Below are 18,062 nucleotides of genomic sequence, written 5' to 3' on the forward strand. Positions count from 1 at the left end.
GCGACCCCATGGACTGCAGCCCACCAGGCTCCTCCACCCATGGGATTTTCCAGGCAAGAGTGCTGGAGTGGGGTGCCATTGCCTTCTCCGCAAGCAAAACTACACAGCTGGAAATATGAATTAAATAAAAGGGTAATGTAACCCAATCCCAATTAAAAATAAAATCCTCTAGAAACTGCTGTTTTTAATGCCAGGCTTTTTCTCTTATAGCTTCATGATCCTCCTCATTCTCCCTTAATGGTGTATTATCAAAATATCTGAAGACTGGAAAACATCTAGTCTCAAAAGATCTGTACTTCTTTTTAGTCCCTAGTTCACAATGAGGTATCAGTGAACTTGGATAATACAATCAATCAAAAAAGGAAATGATGCTTTCAGTACCTAAACTGAAGTGGTTTAGAGGATTGGGGTCAAAAAACTGGCTTCAAAATTTAACGGCTCTGTTCAATTAAAACTATCACAACATCCATCATCAGCTATACCCCAATACAAAATAAGAAGTTTTTTTTAAAAAATGACACTAAAGTTTACAAAAGGGAGCTGGAGACAAACTGCACTGGACAATGTTTTCAACAGCAGAAAACTGACTGCAAAAGCAAAGAAAGAAAACCCTCTTTCCCAGATTATAATCAAATAAAACGCTGCCACACAAAGGTCCCATGAAAAACACAGAAAACACTACCTAGGGTAAAATTACGGCGATGACAAAAAGCATGCATTAAAGGACAATGTAGTGAAGGCGTTTCTATGACACAGAAATGCTATGGCATAAACGCATGGTAGCTTTTTAACAGCCAAGGGATCAACTCGGGGATTCAAACACATATTCTCGTCCTTAAATATTTCAAATATTATATATCTCTTCCAAGTATGCAAGGTGTATGACACAGCTTTAAACAAAAGTATTTCATCTGGCAAACATTCAAACTGCCATCCAATGATCTATAGTAAGTAAAGGTGTGCTTTCACTTATTACATGGGCAATATAGGCTTCGAACACCAGAAAGTCAGCAAATCTGATGCAAGCATGCCTAGGAGACCCTGGGTTTGGTTCCAGACCACCACAATAAAGTTAATATCACAAATAAAGCAGGTCATACAAATGTTTTTAGTCTCCCAAGGCACATAGTTATTTTCATACTATACTGTGGTCTATTAAGTGTGCAATAGCATTGTCTTAAAAAAAACTGTACATGTTTTAGTTAAAAAACACTTTTTATTGTTAAAAAAAAAAAACCTAACTGTTATCTGACAAATCAGTCTGTGAAACACAGCACAGAGAAGTGCCAATAAAACACGGTATGCCTGTACTGTGAAATTTAAAGGCTGGGTTTCACCTCGCTTCTTTAGAAGGCATGTACCGAGAGGAAGGCTTGACTGCCTGGAGTAGAAACAAATCCTTCAGCATTCTGACATCTTCTCAAACTGTCATACCCAAAATTTGTTGAAATCTCAGTATGTTGGTGTTCTTGTGCTTCTGTTAAGTCCTTTTTTTTTTTGACAGTATATTTCTATTTAGCTTTCTACTGAGGTAGAACTGATTATAATTATTCAGTATTAAATAAATTTCAGTGATTAATAATTCCTAAATGTTATATACCCCATTGTTATTATAAAATGTTGGCTATCTTCCCTGTGCTATACACTATATCCTTGTAGCTTATTCATTTCACACACAGTAGTCTGTTCCTCTTAATCCCTTATCCCTATCTGGTCCCTCTCCTCCTCCCTGTCCTCCACTGACAACTGTCCTCTCTATTTGAGTCTGTCTGTTATATCCACTCGTCTGTTTCACGTTTTAGATTACACATGTGATATCACACTGTTTCTCTTTCTCTGATTTATCTCACTTAGCATAATGCCCCCAAGTCCTTCCACGTTGCTGTAAATGGCAAAATTCCATCCCTTTTAATGTCTGAGTAGTAGTCCACTGTGTGCACAAACACACGCGCGCGCGCACTACATCTTCTTTATCCATTCATCTATTTCCAAGTCTGGGCTATTGTGAATGGTGCTGCTATGAAGACTGGGATGCACGTACCTTTCGGAGGCAGTGTTTATATTTTCTTCAAATATATACTCAGGAGTGGGATTTCTGGGATCATATGGCAGAAGAATTTTTAGTTTTTTCAGCAAACTCCATTCTGTATAGTCTTTTTTCAAGTAAGCATAAAATGGCACTCATTTTGGTCTGACAACAAGGCATAGTTATAAAAAGTTCAATAGTTTAACTCTTTGGTTTAGAGTAATACTAACCCATTTTAAACGAGTCACACTAAAGACATTCCTGAAAACATATACTGAGGCACTCCTTTTATCAACTCCTAACCGGAAAACGGGGAAAAGAAACACACATCCCTTGTGAATTTGTTACTATGGTGTTTTCTGGTTCTGTCCTTCCTGGACACCAAGCAGATCTAAAATTACCTCCTCATCAGTTAATTGTTTCAATTTATTCAGGTTAAGAAACAAGTTCTTCAAGACCACGTTTAAAGCAACACACATTACCAAAAAACATACCAAGGCAATATGTACTACTACACACACAAGCAAGAGGCAGGACATTTAATTCTTTATCCACGTAGAGCCACTTATTTCTCAGTAACTGTGTACCCATTACAATGATATTATGTGAAAGCTCAAATCTGGCTTATGTATATGGAACTTATGACCTGGGAAAAACAGCCTTCTAAAAAAGGAAACACAATTGGAGAGTATAATAATATGACCACTTCAATATAAAACTAGAAAACATGAAACTTCCCTGATGGCTCAGTGGTTAAGAGCCCACCTGCCAATGCAGGGAACACAGGCTCAATCCCTCATCTGGGGAGATTCACACGCTGTGAAGCAGCTAAGCCTGTGAGCCACAATTCCTGCAGCCCATGCACTCTGCAGCCCGAGCTCCACAAGAGAACCCACTGCAATGCGGAGCCCAGTCACCACAATTAAGAGAGCTGCCCCCACTCACCACAAGCAGAGAAAACTTGTGCAAAGCAACCAAGACCCAGCGCAGCCATAAATGATTTAATACATCATTTTTAACATCAAAAACAAATTAGAAAATACGACATTCTTCATGCCTAGAGAACTGAGCCTGGGAAGCAAAATACTTTTGATAATTACAGAAATAAAAAGTTTTTTTTTTAAACTGGTATTAAAGCTCTAATATTAATATATAATAGTATATCACATGTTAACATACATGAGCAATTCTCGAAAGTCAGATTAAGATGATACAACAAGAGCAAGAATTGTAATTAAGATGTCCATTAGCCTACAAGTACAACTGAATTAGTTACTCAAGCATGAATTATCTCTATACACCCAATATCAGATCAATCTCAGGGAGACAATAACACTTAAGATTTTAATAGTCACCAGTTTATTTCAAAATAGAAAAATCAATCAGGCACATCTGGATGATGACCTTCTCGGAGTTAGCATATCCCATAAAGATCATCCAACTGTTGACAAAGTTGTGTGTGCTGTGCTGAGTGGCTCAGTTGTGTCCAACTCTGCGACCCCATGGACTGTAGCCCACAAGGCTCCTCTGTCCATGGGGATTCCCGAGGTGAGAATACTGGAGTGGGTTGCCATGCCCTCCCCCAGGGGATATTCCCAACCCAGGGACTGAACCCAGGTCAAGTGCACTGCAGGCTTTCTCTACCATCTGAGCCACCAGACAAAACTACTGTGAAACAAAAACAAATAGGGAAGGTCTAAAAAGAGTTACTGTTGAAATAGTGACCTCACTATGTCAGTGACAAATGGCCCTTATAAAGAAAGTCTTATGGTTACATATTCCGTATAATAAGAATAGCTAACTTTATGAGGCACCTACTAAGCCTGGTCCTGTTGTATGCACATTAATTCACTCACAACAAATCTAAGAGAAAAGTTCTATTAATTTGCTCTATTCAGGATGAGACAACTGAAGAATAGAAAAGAAAAGAAAAAAAAAAACTTTTTCAAGCTTGGTAAGTATTCTGACTTCAGAGTTCACACTCTTAACCATAATACTACACTGTATTTATGTATTAAGTCTTAAGCTGAAGAGATTTAAACAAACACTTGTCAAGATAAGGGAAACAAAAGCATCAGATACCATTAAGAGTTGGCTCTATCTTAACTGATGAAGCAGTCGTTAAGTTTGCCCTTGGAACTCTCACCTCTGTATTCTCATCTACTTTGTCCCACTTAGTGGCACTCCCCATCCTTGACAGGCATCAAGTATCTTTAGCGTCACTTAAAATAGCAAGACTGGATCTCACTCACAAATAAGGCACCTGAATAGACAAATGATCAAATACAGTTTAGAGACTTCTGGAACTATGCTTATTTTATCACAAGAATAGGTTCCTTAAGCTCGAAGAAAAATGTTCCAGGAAATAGAACAAATGTTATGGAAGAAAACAAGAGTCTTCCTGATCTGTATAGACTGATGGGATATGGTAATGCACCATAGTACAACATTACAGATTTTAGGTGGATATCTAAAACCAGATATAATTAGAAAAGTCATACAAATACCATGTCTCAGCTCTAAACCCTCCAAAGGCTTCCCATATCAAAATAAAATTCTTACCATTTCCTACAAGGATATACACAAACTTCCCCCCCACTTCATCTCCAAATACACTGGCCTCCTTTACTTACTTCAAATATGTTCATGGACAAGCTCAGAGTTTCCTCTGCAAAACATTCTACTGGAAAATAGGCAGATATTCCCACAACCAAAAGCTCAACTTCTTTTTGTCTCTCTGTTCAAATTTCCCCTTAAAAAAGACTTTCTCAGCCAACCCTATGTAAAGTAACAACTCTCTCCAACTTCATATTTTTCACACAGCACTTACTACCATATGACTTCACTTATTTTGTACTGTCTTTCTATTCCTACTACAATATAGGTTTTATGAGAAAGGGGCTTGTTTTTATTCACTGTTCTTAAAACAGTTCTTAAAACACTGTTCCTCAGTTCTTAAAACAATGCATGCATAGCTGGTATGCCATAAATGTATGTTCACTAAACAAATGAATTAATTCCTTAACTCCATCTATGCATAAGGACACCTGGGATTCCTAGGAACAATATGTTAACAGCATCTTCTGGGGACTCAGATTCAAACAGTAACTATCTCATAAACCACTTGCCATAGGCTAAGCAGATTACACTAAACTATCAAGCACTAATATTCATAAAATTACCCAACTCCTTCAGGAGAGAGTGTGAGAAAAGTACAAACAACAAACTAAACAAAGAAACAGTACAGGTTAAAAGAAAAAAAATCAAGTGTCTGTATTAAAAATACAACATCTTCAATCAAAAACAAAGGCAGAAGATCTAAACAAACATTTCTCCAAAGAAGACACACAGACAGCCAATAGGCACAAGATGCTCAGTATCACTAATTATGAGGGAAATGCAAATCAAAATTACAATGAGGTATCACCTTATACCAGTGAGAATGGAGATCAAAGAGTCGACAAATAATAAATGCCGGAGAGGGTGTTGGTGGGAATGTAAACTGGTACAGTCACTATAGAGAACAGTATGAAGGTTCCTTAAAAGATTAAAAATGGAGTTACCATATGATCCTGTAACTGCACTCCTGAGCATACAGCCAAAGAAAACTATAATTTGAAAAGATAACATGCACCCGGATGTTTACTGCAGCACTATTTACAAAAGCCAAGACACAGAAGCAACCTAGATGTCCAATGACAGATGAATGGATAGAGAAGATTGATACACATAAATATACACACACACAATGGAATATTATTTAGAATCAAAAAAAGAATGAAATAATGCCATCTGTAGCAACATGGATGGGCCAAGAGATTATCATACTAACTGAAGTAAGTCAGGGAGAGAGAAATATCATATGATATCCTTTAAATGTGGAATCTCAAAAAAAGATACAAATGAAATTATCTGTAAAACAGAAGAGAGACTCACAGACATAGAAAACAAACTTACAGCTGCCAATGGGGAAAGGGAGGGGAATAATCAGGAGACTGGGCTTAACAGATACATGGAAGTGTTACTGGCTCCGTCAAGTTAGACTCTCTGCGATCCCATGGACGTACATCTGCCACGCGGCTCTGTCCATGGAACTCTCCAGGCAAGAACGCTGGGCTGGGGAGCCACTTCCCACTCCAGGGGAAGCCTTTGACTGTATGGATCAAAACAAACTGTGGAAAATTCTTAGAGAGATGGGAATACCAGAGCACTTTACCTTCCTCCTGAGAAACCTGTATGCAGGTCAAGAAGCAACAGTTAGAACCAGACATGGAGCAATGGACTGGTTCAAAATTGGGAAAGGAGTCATGTCAAGGCTGCATGTTATCACCCTGCTTATTTAACTTATATGCAGAGTACATCACGTGAAATTCTCAGCTGGATGAAGCTCAGCTGGAATCAAGATTGCCAGGAGAAATATCAATAACCTCAGATATGCAGATGACACCACCCTTATGGCAGAAAGCGAAGAGGAACTAAAAAGCCTCTTGATAAAGGTGAAAAAGGAGAGTGAAAAAGCTGGCTTAAAACTCAACATTCAAAAAACAAATGGCATCTGGTCCCACCACTTCATGGCAAATAGATGGGGAAACACTGGAAACAGTGAGAGACTTTATTTTCTTGGGCTCCAAACTTACTGCAGATAGTTACTGCAGCCATGAAATTAAAAGATGCTTCCTCCTTGGAAGAAAAGCTATGACCAACGTAGACAGCATACTAAAAAGTAGAGACATTACTTTGCCAACAAAGGTCCGTCTCGTCAAGGGTATGGTTTTTCCAGTAGTCATGTATGGATGTGAGAGCTGGACCATAAAGAAGGCTGACTGCCAAAGAACTGATGCTCCTGAACTGTGTGGTGTTGGAGAAGACTCTTGAGAGTCCCTTGGACTGCAAGCAGATCAAACCAGTCAATCCTAAAGAAAATCAATCGTGAATATTCATCGCAGGGACTTATGCTGAAGCTGAAGCTCCAACACTCTAGCCACCTGATGCAAAGAGCCGACGCACTGGAAAAGACCCTGATGCTGGGAAAGACTGAGGGCAGGAGGAGAAGGGGAAGACAGAAGACGAGATGGTAGGATGGCATCAGCGACTCAATGGACATGAGTTTGAGCAAGCTCCAGGAGATGGTGAAGGACAAGGAAGCCTGGTGTGCTGCAATCCATGGGGTTGCAAAGAGTCGGACACGACTCAAAAACTGAACAACTCCAAGGGATCTTTCCGACACAGGGATTGAACCCAGGTCTCCTGCACTGTAGGCAGTTTCTTTACCATCTGAGCCACCAGGGAAGCCGTAAAATAGTTCCTTGTTCTATACAGTGTATACACACAGTACTATATATATATATAATAGAGAGCCAATAAGGACCTACTATATAGCACAAGGAATTATGATATTTTGTAATAATCTACATGGGAAAAGAATCTGAAAACATATACATGTATATATATATAATTGTGCTGAAACTAACACATATATAAACTAATATACCTGAAACTAACAGGATATTGTAAATCAAACTATACTCAATAAATACATATAATGTTTACACATTACATAATTTACTTCACCAGCTCTGCCAGTAAAGGTTAAAAAAAAAAGTCTTCCCATATTTAAAAGGCATCAATGAAAAGAATTTAAATTTGAACACTGTCAATCATGTAACTTAGCTTTGCTCACGATGAAGCTCAGATTCAAATCTGTAACTCACAACCAACAACGATGGCATCATTTGTATACAAAACCCATGCTCTACTTGTCTGTTGGTACTCTTCTAATCCCTATCCGTACTTCCCGTTTTGGTTTCTTTACCTGGTCTTATTTTTTAAATCCCTATCAGTATTTCCCCTCCGTTTTGGTTTCTTTACCTGGTTTTATTTTTTAGTGAAGTGACACTGCTTTACAACATCACATACGTTTCATCTGCACTATACTGTACTTCCTCTCCTGTATGCTCTATAGCAGGCTCACCACCACACGTAGTTCCCACCTATCACCACCACACAGCTGATCCCCTTGGCCCATTCTGCCCTTACCCTCTGGTAGCCACTACTGTGCTCTCTGTACCCATATTTGGGTTTGTTTGGTTGTTCTTTTTTAATTCATTTTCATATTCCACTAATGAATGAAATCACGCAGCATTCATCTTTTCTGACTTACTTCACGTAGCATAATGCCCTCAAGGGTCATCAATGTTGTCACAAATGTTAAGATCTCATCTTTTGTGGCTGAGTGGTATTACGAGGTGTGTGTGTGTGTGTGTGGACACTGTGTGTGTGCATGTGTGGATAAGTCTATATGTCACGTCCTCCGTCTGTTCATCCATCCATTGGTGGCACGCAGGTTGCCTCCGTACTTCCACTATTGTAAACAAGTGTTGCAGTGAACACAGGGGTGCGTGTCATCTTTTCAAATGGTTTTTGGATTCTTTGGATAAATACCCAGAAGCAGAACAGCTGGGTCATATGGTATTTCTATGCGTAACCTTTTTGAGCAATCTCCATTCTCTCTTCCATAGTGGCGGCACCAGTTCACAGTTCCACCAACAGTATATGAGAGTTTCCTTTTCTCTACATCCTCACCAACACTTACCATTGCTTTTTTTTTTTCTTATAATAACCATTATGGCAGGGGTGGTTCTGATTTGCAGTTCCCTAATAATTAGCAACATTGAACATCTTTTCCTGTGCCTTTTGGCCATTTATATGTCTTCTTTGGAAAAATATTTATTCAGCTCCTCCACTCATTTTTTAATTGTGTTTTGTTGTTATTGAGTTGGATGAGTTCTTCACATACTTTAGATATTAACCTCTTATCAGATATAACATTTGCAAATACCTTCTTCCATTTGGTAGGCTGTCTTTTTATTGATAACTTCCTTTGCTGTGCAGAATTTTAGTCTGATGTAATGCCATTTGTTCATTTTTGCTTGTTTCCCTTGCTTGAGGAGACATATCTAACAAGCTATTGCTTAGAGGCCATCCTTACCTAATTTTACCATCTATTATTATTTCAAGTATTTTTGTCAACCACTGTGAATCCTTTGAATAAAGTTTAGTACAGATTAGAAAACTTTTGAGAGTCCCCTTGGACTGCAAGGAGATCCAACCAGTCCATTCTAAAGGAGATTGGTCCTGGGTGTTCTTTGGAAGGAATGATGCTAAAGCTGAAACTCCACTACTTTGACCACCTCACACAAAGATCTGACTCATTGGAAAAGACTCTGATGCTGGGAGGGATTGGGGGCAGGAGGAGAAGGGGACGACAGAGGATGAGATAGCTGGATGGCATCACTGACTCGATGGACGTGAGTCTGAGTGAACTCCAGGAATTGGTGATGGACAGGGAGGCCTGGTGTGCTGCAATTCATGGGGTCACAGAGTCGGACACGACTGAGCGACTGAACTAAACTGAACTGAACGCTAACAATTACTTTTAAATTTCTGTTTCAGCTTAAGATACAGAAAACTAAAAAAAAAAAACAAAACATGGCACTGACTCTAAAAGAAGAAAAGGCCACATAACCTGAAACACCCCAGGTTTCTTGAGCCCATCAGAGGTTGTGAAAGTTGCAAGGCAATCAAACAAGAAACTTCAGTAAAGAACATACATGGCTGATGAGGAGAGAAAAGGGTAACCATAACACAATGAATAAAAAGAAAAGATGCTAAATGTATGATAAATTCCCGAAAGGTTATAGGCTAGCACGCCAGCTTCCCAGCTGGGTGCCCTATCCATAACAGGAACCTGAGCTCACTTGCCAGCTCCTCTCCACTGGCCTCCACAGGGTGCTCATGAGAAAGAGTGCTCTCATGGCAAAAGACCAGAGAGTCCCGCTCAATGGCACAGGAATTTAGAAGGTGAGGCCAGTCACTGCTGGGAACAGACACAAAGTCACACCTGATTCCCAATATCCTTTCCTCCTGTGAAGCAAAGGTGTCAGGCCACTGGAGTAGGGCAACAGGCCCTCTGTCATAGGACAAGGCAAACACCTGTTGCTGCTGAGATGAAGTAACCGGTGTGTAACCATCTTGTGCCTAGGATTCCACATTAATATACCACACAGGAATTTGTTAATGCTGGGTGAGGAGCAGGAAACCCCACTCAAGAACAGTACAAATACAAGGCAAACGATGGCTGCCACAAGGAGGAGAGGGAACAATGACAAGAATCTGCCTTCCAGTACAGGAGACACAGTTTCAATCTCTGGTCAAGGATCTAAGATTCCACATGCTGTGAATCAACTAAGCCAAGTAAATAAAGCAAAATAAATTGAAAAAAAAAAAAAAAGCTCAACTCATGACTAGTTGAGTTACCCCCACACACTGACAGCCCAACAGAGGTGGGGTGTGCTCACTTCCAAGCAGTACTATTTACCTGGTGTCTAATGTTGTTCTACATACACCATGCCCAACACCTAGACAAAACTTATGAGACACACAAAAAAAGAAAACAGCCTATGGTCAAGAGAAAAAGCAACTGATAGAAGTAGACTCGAGGATAATTCAGATGTTATAACTATCAGAGAGGGAATTTTTTTCTTTATTATGAATAATATGTTCAAGGCCTCAGTGAAAAAAGTGGACAACGTACACAAACAGATAATTTCAGCAGATACCCTACCACAGACCTACCGTTCAGAGTAATAAAAATCAAAAAGGAACAACTTAAAGGTCACACAGTCCACTCATCAGCACCTTCTCCAACAACCAAAAAAGAGGCTAATAACAGACTAGGCTTCCAAGCAGCTATTTAAACCCAAGGGCTACAGACACTAAGGTTTGAAAACCATCTGATACACTGACAATAGAGCAGCCAGGATGGTTTAAGGCACTTTATATACTCTAGTCCTCCCCATTAACCAAAAACGTTAAGTACGGCTTGCTACTGCCAATTGTAATTATGGATAAGCAAATATAGATACCAGAATTTAGATCCTTAAACATCACTGTCATTACACGCATTATCTCTAGTCCTTACACTGTAGCCCTAGATTTCCACTGTATATTTTAATGTCACTTGCTTCTTTGATGTTTATGGCCTATTAACAGTGAATAGACCATATTTAATAATAACCCAATAGCTCAGTTGGTAAAGAATCCACCTGCAATGAAAGAGACCCCAGTTCGATTCCTGGGTCAGGAAGATCCCCTGGAGAAGAGAAAGGCTACCCACTCCAGTATTCTGGCCTGGAGAATTCCATGGACTGTACAGTCAATGGGGTTGCAAAGAAGTGGACATGACTGAGCAACTTTAACTTTCTCATATTATTACTTCACTGTGCAGAATAATTTGAAATGGTCATGTCCCTTCCCTTAGGAGACAAAAACCTGTTAGTTTTCTTGTTGTTGGCTTTTTGACCATGCCCCGTGGCACACAAGATCTTAGTTCTTCAACCAGAGATGGAACCCGCGCCCCCTGCAGTGGGCACACAGACTCCTAACCACTGGACTGCCAAAGAGGTCACCGAAAATCTTAAGAGTCAGAATATTGGCTAGTAATAATTAGATTAGCTTGTTCAAACAAAACCTTGCAACTTTTCAGTCAAAATGACTCAATAACTCTATTCAGAAATACAAAGTTGGAAACAAGTTCAGAAATTCCTCACAGGCTGAAAAAATACACACAAATGAATTTAGATTTAATAATTCTGATTTCTTCCACAACTGAATTACAACTGAAAAGGTTTAGAAAACTCAACGTAAGTATGTAGTAAAAATATAAAGAAATACACTGCACTAACAAACCTCAAATTCAGGATGTGCTAAGTCACTTCAGTCGTGTCTAACTCTTTGCAACCCTATGGACTGTAGCCCGCCAGGCTCCTCTGTCCATGGGATTCTCCAGGTAAGGATACCAGAGTGGGTTTCCATTCCCTCCTCCAGGGAAATTCAGGATAAGTCACCCATAATGAAAGAATCAAGTGGTCAAGGAGGTACATGCCGAAGTCTTCAATTACTATGACAATGTTTTGATTGTGATACTGGTTGATGGATGCATGGGTTTGCTATACTACAACATATTTCCGTATAGTAGCTGTAGCATTTCAAAATGCATCTTCTCAGTTTTCAACCTGGATACCTCACTCTGCATCTCACTGATCACACAAACGTAAATAATCATTATCATACTGTTACTATAGTTTCTAGAGAATTGCTGCTGCTGCTAAGTCGCTTCAGCCGTGTCGGACTCTGTGCAACCCCATAGACGGCAGGCCATCAGGCTCCCCCATCCCTAGGATTCTCCAGGCAAGAACACTGGAGTGGGTTGCCATTTCCCTCTCCAATGCATCCAAACACACACACAAACATACACACTAACTCCAACCATGACAAGTAAATGCCTTTTGTGACCCTCAAAAAAAAACCATTTTCATCATTTATACAGTGAAGTCAATCCCACCGACTTATCCACAACAGTATTATGAAAAAGAAGTAGAACCAAAAATGAACAGTCTACATGTTAATCAAATGTTACTATTAGTGGGCAACTGCTAAAGGACCAAAATGCAAAAAAATATAACACTGTATGTCAGTATTTACAAGCTGTAGGTCTTCACATGTGTACTTATTCCTGACAGTGTATATATTTTTTCCACTCCTAATCTGTGGAATAACTTTGAGAATGGATACATGTATAACTAACATGAGAAACAAAACAAATCTAACTCCCAGAAATGCAATAAATAATGCCAAAAATCTTCACAGGCAAGGTTTAAAACTCCCTATTCTGAGTATAGACTTCTAGTGAATATTATTTATTAGTATATACTTAGTGCCTGGACTTCCCAGGTGGCTCAGTGGCAAAGAATCTACCTGCCAATATAGGAGATGTGGGTTTGATCCCTGGGTCAAAGATTTCCTGGAGAAGGGAATGGCATCCCACTCTAGTATTCTTGCCTGGAAAAATCCCACGGACAGAAGAGCCTGGAGGGCTAGAGTCCAGGGGGTCATAAAGAGTCAGACAAGACTGAGGGACTGAGTATGCAGTTTGCTATGCTTAGCATAGGGAGACCCCAGAAAAATAGAAAGGGAAAACCTAACTCCTGCATAAAGCAGCTAGTTTAGCAAACCTAACTCCTGCATAAAGCAGCTAGTTTAGCAAAGAAAGTAAATAGTAAATTTATCTATAGCTGTTGTAAAGCAACTGACCCAGCTGGAAAAAGGTGTAACATATTAACCCTATTGACATGTACTTCCTGCCACATAGCTCCTCCTTTTTATCCTTTCCTTTGCCTCCAGCTCTGCTAGTCCAGGTCTCCTCTGAAAGCTCACACGAAAGCAGTTTACTCTTTCTATATATAACAGAAATCCATCTTTCACTAGGTAACTTCTAAGCCACACGAGGCTACCCCAAGGTGAGATGTGCTGTAAGAGTAAAACATACACTGGAGTTTTAGCACAAAGACTGAGTACAAAGAAAGAACGTAAAATGCAGTATCTCACTAAAAATTTTATAATGATCACATCTTGAAATGATAGAATTTGGGATATAATGAATTAAGTATATTACTAAAATTAATTTTACCTATTTTTCACTTTTGAACATGTCTACTAGAAAACCTAAAATTGCATACCTGGTTTATGTATTTCCACCGAACAAATAACCCACATAAAAAGTAAAACATGAATGTATTTTAAAACTATCAATAACTATTACCTGAGTCTGAATCTTAGATTGAAATTTCAAAAATACTAGCTAAAATAACCTATGCTGCTGCTGCTAAGTCACTTCAGTCGTGTCCAACTCTGTGCGACCCCATGGACTGCAGCCCACCAGGCTCCTCCTTCCATGGGATTTTCCAGGCAAGAGTACTGGAGTGGGGTACCATTGCCTTCTCCGAAATCATTCCTAAATTCAATCTTTTAAAAAATCAACATGAAGAAACAAAGGATCTATGTTGTCAGAATTCTTAAGTACTTAGGTCATGTGTTTATGGTCTGACAATGACACTCATTAACCCAACAAATTGAAACCACAAACTCTATTTTTCTAGATTAATAAGCAATAAAAATGTTCCTCCTCCTCAAACTGAGTTACACGAGAAATCAAAACCAAACCCAAGCTCTTTTTACAAGAATTACAGAGAAACAAACTTCAAAACGTCCTAAAAACAAGGCATTTACTGATGAGTACAATTCATTTAAATTACCTGAAAGTGCATTCTTTATAGAATCTGTCCCCTGGGGCTAAAACTCAAAGCTCTTGCTCTTCAGTATCTAGAGGGGCCGTGAAAATTCATTCTTTAGGCACTTGTCTCACACTTTTCTGAGTTCCTCCAGAGTCACCCGAAGGACTAGAGTAAGAGCAAAGAGAATTCTAAAGGCCCTCCTCCCCCAAGTCATGGCAGAGAAGGTTCTAAATAAATCAAACCAGAGAGACTGTAAGTGGACCCAGAGATTATAACGACATCCTGGGGTCCAAGGACTTGACAGGTATTCCTTTATCTCTAGAACTCAGATAAAGATCACTCCTAAAGAAGATAAAGAACTATTACTCTTCCACTGAATATTCATACGTAGAAGTCCCAAAGCCCAGGAAATTTGACCCAAAGATCTCCATAATATGTATATCCAGGAATTATAGAACCAAGACAGCCGACTTGCCAGCAATATTACAACAACAAACAAAACGTTATTTGAGAGCAAGACTTGGCCTTAGAAAAACTACATAAACCGCACCCACTTAAAAGTAACCACTTTAGGCAAACAGCCTTAAAGATTTACAGTTCTGTTTACAGATTTTCACAACAGGAACAGTTCATCTCATCATAAACAATGAAGACCTATCAATTCTATACAGGTTCCAGAGTTAAAGCACAAAAATACTAGAGCTGACCCTGTACACTCAAAAATAATAATAACCAAGTGGTTCCACATCCCTTGATGATCTTGAAACACAAGGACTGACATGAGCTCAACACAAGGGGATAGCTGATACAATTTCTGGGGGGAGAGGGTGCTGTGCTGGGCTTTTCTCCGGTTGCAGTGAGCAGGGGCTCCTCTACTCCTGGTGCACAGCCTTCTCACTGCAGGGGCATCCCTTGCTGTGAAGCATGAGCTCTAGGGCGTGCGGGCTGAGTACAGGCTCAACAGTTGTGGCGCACAGGCTCAGTTGTTCCGCAGCATGTGGGATCTTTCCAGATCAGGGATCGAATCCATGTCCCATGCACTGGCAAGTGGATGCTTTACCACTGAGCCGCCAGGGAAGACCCAATACAACTTTTGACATAAGAGTGTCACCCTCAGCCTGTACTAGCTAAGAACCACTATCTACACTCCCTGTGCTGTTTTTCCTTTTTTTTATAAATGTAGCAACTATGAGACGTATTATACTTATGTCTTTAATCATCTCTCTCTCACCATATTGCAGGACCCTCATACCTCTGGCACCTAACACAATGCTAGGCATATCTTCTGAGTACTCAAAAAAATCTGCTGGTTGAATGGACAATACGGTGCTGCTGCTGCTGCTGCTGCTAAGTCGCTTCAGTTGTGTCCGACTCTATGTGACCCCACAGACGACAGCCCACCAGGCTCCCCCGTCCCTGGGATTCTCCAGGCAAGAACACAGGAGTGGGTTGCCATTTCCTTCTCCAATGCATGAAAGTGAAAGGTGAAAGTGAAGTCGCTCAGTCATGTCCGACTCTTAGCGACCCCATGGACTGCAGCCTACCAGGCTCCTCCACCCATGGGATTTTCCAGGCAAGAGTACTGGAGTGGGGTGCCATTGCCTTCTCCGCAATATGGTGCTACGCTGACCAATCTGGCAGCCACTCGCCACATGTAGCTATTCGGTTAGTGGCTGCCATACCTGACAATGTGGGCTTCCCAGGTGGAGCAGTGGTAAAGAATCCATCTGCCGATGCAGAAGATGCAAGAGATGCAAGTTCGATCCCTGGGTTGAGAAGAGCCCTTAGGGGAGGAAATGGCAATGCACTCCAGTACTCTTCCGTGGAAAATTCCATGGACAGAGGAGCACACACGCATACTGGACAGTGTAGACGCAGAATGTTTTCAACATTACAGAAAGTTCTATTAGACATTGCCTGGAATGTCTCTTGATTCTGGAAGCACCTGAATAATCTACTAATTCATACTTTTTCCTAACAGGATTATTCTGAAAGAGAAAAGGTATAAAGAAAAAAGTTTAAAATGTGCATCAAATTCCAATAATAAGCAATACAATCAAAGGAAAGGAGGTCTTCTGCAAGACTGTCTCCAGTATCAAGTATATTTCAGACTTCTCTGGTAACACTTTATTGCTAAAGTTTATTTGATTTTCAACTAATCCTCTCCCCCCACATATCTCCCTATTTTCCCTAAAAGAAAGCCCTTAGTAACAAAAAAGGGCTGCTGCCCATGCTCGAGGAAGGTGGGGGAAAAAAAAAGGATACATGTGACTATCTCTACCCTAATCAGGTTAATAAAATAAAAAGGCCAAAAAGGATTCTGGAACTAATTTAGTCTAGTTAGTTAGTTTTACAGAGGAAAAGACTGAGTGCAGAGAATTAAACTAGACCACAGAGCAGAACAGATGCAAGAAGAAAACCAAGCAGGCGAGGGCAAAGAAAAAGCAGAGTGCACACAAGGCCAGAACACTTTCATTTTCTTCACAGAATTATGGCATATTATCTAAAAGGTCAAAATAGTCTACACCTAAAAGGGAATCATAAGTATTATACTAGTAAAAAGGTCAAGAAAATCTAAGTTAAACATCAAAGCTGTCTTGTGTATGAGACCCTAGGTTTCTCCTTACAAACCCTAATATATTATTTAAGTGATTTCATTGGCAGCTGCTTACTTCTTTCCATAAGATAATCACATGTATTATTCTCATAGTCAGAATATTTATTCCTACTAGTCAGAATAGACTTCAATTAAGTCACAAATAAAGGCAGCTAAAATTGAAAGCAGAATATTTACCAGTTATCTTCAATGGACACGTAATTCCAATGACAAGTTTAGAACATAAACACTGAAAGTGAAACTAAGGGGAGAGAAGTCATTTACTTCTCAAAAATGAAGTCACTTCTGTCACTCCGAAAATGCTACCTGAAAGAAAACTGAAGCAACAGTGTTTCCATGAAGTGATTTCCATTTTCATAAACTATAAATACTATAGATACAGAAGGAAGAAAGGCATTTTAAGTTCTTACTACTTTATTATCAGTCAGTTCAGTTGCTCACTAGTATCCGATTCTTTGTGACCCCATGAATCGCAGCACGCCAGGCCTCCCTGTCCATCACCAACTCCCGGAGTTTACCCAAACTCATGTCCATTGAGTCGGTGATGCCATCCAGCCATCTCATCCTCTCTCGTCCCCTTCTCCTCCTGCCCCCAATCCCTCCCAGCATCAGAGTCTTTTCCAATGAGTCAACTCTTCCCATGAGGTGGCCAAAGGACTGGAGTTTCAGCTTTAGCATCAGTCCTTCCAGTGAACACCCAGGATTGGTCTCCTTTAGAATGAACTGGTTGGATCTCCTTGCAGTCCAAGGGACTCTCAAGAGTCTTCTCCAACACTACAGTTCAAAAGCATCAATTCTTCAGCCAAATTTGCCTGTTACCCCAGGTGTTTCTTGACTTTCTACTTTTGCATTCCAGTCCCCTATAATGAAAAGGACATCTAATACATCTAATTTCTTATACCTAAAGTTACAAGAAAGCTTTGATTATGCTCCATTATGAAAACAGAAAATACCAAATTACAGCTAAATATTCTTTCAATGAAATATGACAGATAATATGAGATCTCTTAGGTTAACACAAAAAGGAAAAGGAAATTTACAGTCACCATCATAAAAAATTTTTTCGTATATATATATATTCTGTTCTGTTTACTTCTATAATTCATTTCAATATTCATATCTACTCAGACATGATAGAAAATTATACTTCAAAAATATTAACTTTATAAAAACTGAAAAATACCAGAGTAAAAGAGCAATTTTATAATAATGAACTTGGGGGTAGAGGGAAAAAAATAGCTGAAAATTTCCAATGAAGATTCATCCTACATCCATTTCCAATGTTCTT

Source organism: Bison bison, unplaced genomic scaffold (genome assembly GCF_000754665.1).
Source record: "Bison bison bison isolate TAMUID 2011002044 unplaced genomic scaffold, Bison_UMD1.0 scf7180017864516, whole genome shotgun sequence".
In the NCBI taxonomy this organism is placed as follows: Eukaryota; Metazoa; Chordata; class Mammalia; order Artiodactyla; family Bovidae; genus Bison; species Bison bison.